The following is a 6,000-nucleotide window of genomic DNA, read 5'->3' as shown; positions in this document are numbered from 1 at the left end:
TTAACATCTCAGTTTCTGAAATACTAAGTGAAAAAATTGAAATGGAATGTAGGAAGACAGTCCAGAAGAGCAGCTAAACTAGCTAAGTACACACAGAAGAAATCTATGCAGGAAGTGACCCAGTGTTGTAACCATTATGAGGCATTGTTCTATAAGATATCTCAGGGAGAGGATAATATCTCCCTCCAAAAAAAAGGAAAATTACATTTATATTATTAATATTCAAGAAGATAATCCAGAAAACATTAAAAAAAATACTGACCCATATTTGGTTTCCTATATTAAAATCATTGTGAGAAGGGTTTTCTTGTGTGCTGAAGGCATTGTAGATGAAAATATGAGAAGGGAAGATAAGTTCTCAGAAATAATTCTCTACAGTACCCCATGCCTCTAAGATACACAAATGCAAGTGTAAAGAATATAAGATCCTGTGTTCACTGTTTGTTGATTTTTTTTAATTATTTGATTCAATAGGATAAAACTATCTTAAAAGCTGTCCTCCCACAAGGAATCTCTCATATAGATATGTGAATTTCATACAAGAGTCAGAAAAATGCAACAAAAATGGGTGGGGGGACAGATTATTTCTATTGAGAAGAGGAGAGCTAGTGATGAAAAAAAGAAGAAAAGAATTCACTTAAACATTTTTAAATTTTTAAATGCATAGAAGAAAACAAAAAGAAATTCAGAAGGAACCACAGCCAAGTAGAACAGCTTTGAAAGTAGCATGTTGAATTTTTTTAAACAAGATGTATGTAATATCCATATTTTGAATGTAATACTCTTTTTATTCTATTTTGCATGTGGAAATGTTTTTGGTTTGGGTGTGCATTCGATTCTGAATTAAAAAAAGGAAAAAATAAAAGTGCAAATAGATAATTCTGTTAGTTACTCTCTGATTCCTAACATCAAGCAAGGCATAGAACAGAAAAAGGTGTGCTCACCAAAGTTTCTCATTAAGAAAACATGAAGGATGCCTTCTACGAGGTTCAAATGAAAGAAGTACTTCCCATAGATGGTAATATGCCCTGGTTTGTCTAGTTTGCCAGTGATATTATGCTGTTTGTATCAATACTCATAAAATGACAGGCTCTTCTTAATGAGATCAGCCTAATAATCCATAAAGGAAAAACAAAATGGACAAAAAATTCTCCAGATTTTGACAAGCCAATCTACATTGAATTAATGCCCTTGTTCATCTGTTTAGAGTAGACACTTCATACAGTTTGTGAATTGGACCCAATTTGAATAGGAGGCAGAGAATAGTGTAAAGTGCATTTGGAAAATTGCAATGCTTTTAACAATTCCAAACCACTCTTTAATGTAAAGGCCAAACTTTTAAGCACAAATATTATCCTGGAAATTTAAATCTTGAATCATCACAATCAATCAATGAATAAGTACTTATCAAGTGACTACTATATACCATGCCCTATGCAAAATGCTGGGAATACAAAGATTTTTTTTTAAGAGGCATACTCTACCCTCAAAGGGCTTATATTCACTCAGTTTCCAAAGAATTAAAGTTGTGGATGACAGAAAGGGCAATGGGCAACTGGGTACAAATAAGTTGGCCTATGCTCAAGAAATAGCCTAAAGAATATCATTAGGGAAATTTATGATCAGAAAAAGAGCTGGGTTATTCATGCAGCACAAGCAAGGAATAGCAGGTGGACAAGTGTACTAGTAACTAGGACCCTCAAAATGGAAGAGGGTGAGGGCTCAGTCCAGGGTCTACAGAAATATATGAAATAAATTGCACAGGATGAGAATGCATGAAAGAAAAAGAATCTGTACCAAAGAGGTAATACTCACATCAGTGGGCATATAGATGCACTGAAGTTTCAATTATTGAATCAACCAAGTCAGACTTTTGCTTTAATTGAAGCTTTATTGTTACAAAGTTAATGGACTAGATTATGTCTTTATTTTGCCTTTCAGTTGCCCATATTTAAGGATAGACTCACTCAAGAGACCCACTCTGTCCTAAAAATTATTTTTTTATCTACATGATAGTAGTAACCTAAACTGCAAGTATAATGATCATCAGGGAGTAGACTTAATGATAGTCCATTATTTTTCAAAATTTTAAAACAATTCCTTCAAATAAGAATGATGTGCTTCTAATCTTGGTTTTTCTAATCATTATTATTTTTGTAAATAAATATTGTGTTAATGCTTTTAAAATAGTTACTAAAATTGGCATTAAAATATCCTTAAATAGCTCTTTTTCTGGCTAGAATCATGGTGGGTATAGAAGAAAAGAAGCTACCATCCATTCTAGAATCCCTTCTGAAAAAGTGAAAGGCTTTTTTGCAATACTGAAGGTCAAATGCTTGAAGAAGAAGATGGCTATAAAAAAGTTCCATAAAATGAGGAGAAAAGTTGTCTATGAAAAAGCTAATGCCTACCAGAAGGAGTACAGACAGATAAATGAAATCCAGCTGACTAGAATGGCAAGCAAAGCTGGCAACTACTATGTACCTGCTAAACCAAAGTTCAGAATCAGAGGCATCAATTGTGTTAGCCCAAAGGTCCAAAAAGTACTGCAGCTTCTTCAGCTTCGCCAAATCTTCAATGGCACTTTTGTTAAGCTTAACAAGGCCTCGATTAACATGCTGAGGATTGTGGAACCATACATTGCATGGGGTTACCCAAATCTAAAGTCTGTGAATGACTTGATTTACAAATGTGGTTATGGCAAGATCAAGAAACAGAGAATTACCCTGACGGATAATGCCCTTATTGCAAAATCTCTCGGTAAATATGAAATTATCTGCATAGAGGACTTGATCCATGAGATCTACACTGTTGGCAAGCACTTCAAAGCTGCCAACAACTTCCTGTAGCCCTTCAAATTATCTTCTTTCTCCATGAGGTGGAATGAAAAAAATGACTACACATTTTGTGGAAGGTGGAGATGCTGGTAACAGGGAAGACCAGATCAACAGACTTATTAGAAGAATGAACTAAAGGTCTCTACACCACGATTATTTTTCTAATGGTCTGTTAATAAAAATGCCTGTGACAAAATTGAAAAAAAAAATATCCTCAAATAAATGTTGGTAGTATAGAAATTTAAAATTCTCAAGAAGCATAGTTTAAGGTTCCCATGAGCTCTGTATGACTGGAAAAGGAAAGAGTAGACAGTCATTTAGCTGAACCAAGACACAGCAAATGTTGAATAGTAATAAATTTTATAAGAGTAACGTAGCGAGGGTTAGCCCTTTACCCCTTTTAGGCACCAGAAACAGTACTGGCAGTACCTGCTGAAAGATACCAGTTCTGGCCCTTTCTCACCACCTTTATAGAGCACGACCAGTCTAACTACCTTAGAGGAAGATGAGAAGTCTAAATACAAATGAGAAAAGAATAGGAGTGCCTCTAAAGGAAGAGATAAGCAGTTATGGATTTACCATGAAGCTACCCGGAACAAAAATAAAAAACAGTCTTGTTTAAGCAATTCAAGAAAGAATTGTTCCAATAGCAATGTGATAAGACCATCTGAACAAAAAGTAGAGGTGTAGGTTGTTGTTATTCAATCATATCCCACTCTTTGTGACCCCATTTGGGGTTTTCTTGGCAGAGATACTGGAGTGGTTTGCCATTTCCTTCTTCAGCTCGTTTTACAGATGATGAAACTGAGGTAAATGGGGTTAAGTGACTTGCCCACTGTAATGAAGCTGTTAAGTGTCTGAGGCCAGATTTGAACTCATGAAGATGAGTCTGACTCCAGACCCAACACTCTATCCACTGTGCCACCTAGTTGCCCCTAGAGGTGTAGGACCCAAGTGTAGAACAAGAAAAGGGTTAAATAATTGGAGACACTCTGGACTTAGAGGTATGAATATGCCATAATGATTTCAAAGGCTCAAGTGAAATCATGCTAAAGGCCAGCTGCTTGAGAACTGGTGAGGAGTTAACTAGTACCATCTACTAAAGGGAACATCTAGCTGAGTGTCAGCAATGATGAAAGAACTCAAAATGTCTGTTGAGAGAAATAAATCATAATGGTGAGGAAATACATGCAACATGCCAAGAATAGTGAACAGGAGCAGAGAAAGTCTATACGGAAAGAAGCAACCAGAGGCCATCTGCTGACAAAAAAGAAATGGAAGGGAGAAGTGAACTCCAACCTCTCCCCTTTACATGACCTCACCCAGGTCAGTACTGCAAGTCATGAGGACTCTAACATCTCCTGGAAGAAGGTGGCCCACCAGAAGGAGGGCGATCTCTTGCCTTTCCATGGGCTCAGATGTCAGTCTCTCTGTGTCCTTTACTGTGTAAATAATCTTGCTTTATGTTTCAAAAACTTGTGAGCCTTGTTACTTGTAAGGAAGCTTGCACTACCTTATGGAGAGTGAGGAGGGAGAGGAGAGAGGGAGAAGAATAATTCTAGATACTTAAATGCCCAGGGTTGGAACAACAGATCAGATAAATGAGAGGTCCACCAAAGCATACTCAAGACCTTCATGCCAGAAGACAAACTCTGACACATGAGTTATAATAAGATTATTACTCCTTATCATTTGACAGTCCTAAATTAATAGTAGGAGTTTTTCAGATTACTTGTGGTCCTAATGTTTTCAAAGCCCCCTGACATCATCACTCGAAATTATTTTAAAATTCTGGAATAGATTACTATTCTACCTATTATTAAATCTTCACTTATTCTGTTTCATCTGCATAAGTGAGCCCTACCTTTTTTTCCCATTTGCTCTGGATATAGCATTCTTTTTCTTCATCTCACACATCTGCACTGTTGTTTATAGCCAATATGACAAACAAAACCCATGAAAAGGGAAAGAACTTGTGTTGTAATGCATTTTCCTTTGCTTTCTAATCTAAGTGATAAAAAGATTCTCAACAATTCTCTATCACCGAACATTTGCGACTTGACATGAAAATTTTACCTATCTCCAAATGAACAGAAGATAAGTGAATTCTCCTTCCCTCCCATCCATCTTAGAATGTAGTTATTTTTCCCAGATAAATATGTTTTTTAAATTCTGACTTAGCTAACTGAGGTCAGCAGAGAGAATTTTAATATTCCATAATAACTAAAATGTTACTTACTCAAACACACATTTTATGACCCCTTATAATTTCCCATTTATAATATAACCTTCTATGAATTAATCCACCAAATATCCTATGAGTGATGGGCTTTATTCCCACTTAACAAGTAAGAAAATTGAAACATTAAAAGTTTAAAATACCTCTACACCATGACAAAGAATGGCACTAAAGCATGGCTACATATTAATTGGGGTAATATTGCATTCAATGCCTAACATTGCACCTTAATTGATCAAGTGATGATATGCAGTAATAATTAAGATATCACATTGGTTTATAATCATTGCTCAAATCTCTTGTTTTTCAGCTATCCAAATCCAAACAAAGAGTCTTGTTAAATAAAACCAGATAACACTGTCATCAAAACAGAAAAGTCAAGTTTAATTGAAAAAAAAAAAGAAGTTGCATTAAGACAAGCTGTTAAAATCTTCTGGTCCTAAGTTTTCTTCATATATAAAACGAGAGGATTGAATATGATGGTTTCTATTGACCTCTTTCATTTCCAACATTCTAAAATTCTGTTGCACAATTAGAACTCCAAATTAGGTAGAACAACAGAAGCAGCAAGGATGGGAGTGCTAGACAGGGTCAAGAAGACCTATTTTCAAATTCCACCCCTGACAGTAATGGCTGGTGAGACTCACTCTGGGCAAGCCATTTAATTATTACATTCCCCAGACAAAACCCTAGGAATGGTATGTTAAATCAAGTCAACAAGCATTTGTTAAACTTGAGTAAGTGCTGGGCACTGAACAGTGCTGAGAATACAAATACAAGCAAAAAAATAAAGACACTCTGCCCTCAAGGAGCTTACACTCTAATGGGGGAAGACAACAAAGTCTGAAGAATAGGGAGCAGAACCCAAAGAGGAAAAAGGGAGTGAAGATGGCTGGCCTAGGAGGAACTGACCAATCAGAAGAA

The 6,000-nt window shown here is 36.0% G+C and overlaps 1 pseudogene; it reads left to right on the top strand.

The window, feature by feature from the left end:
* Positions 1–2,244: 2,244 nt before the first annotated feature.
* Positions 2,245–3,046, top strand: LOC138175710 (large ribosomal subunit protein uL30-like; annotated as a pseudogene).
* Positions 3,047–6,000: the final 2,954 nt, after the last annotated feature.

This window comes from Petaurus breviceps, unplaced genomic scaffold (assembly GCF_028583685.1).
Source record: "Petaurus breviceps papuanus isolate PSGF00001 unplaced genomic scaffold, PetGlider_PUasm1.0 79, whole genome shotgun sequence".
Taxonomy (NCBI): Eukaryota; Metazoa; Chordata; class Mammalia; order Diprotodontia; family Petauridae; genus Petaurus; species Petaurus breviceps.
The sequence above is the reverse complement of the archived record's forward strand: the minus strand, read 5'-3'. Positions and strand labels throughout refer to the sequence as shown.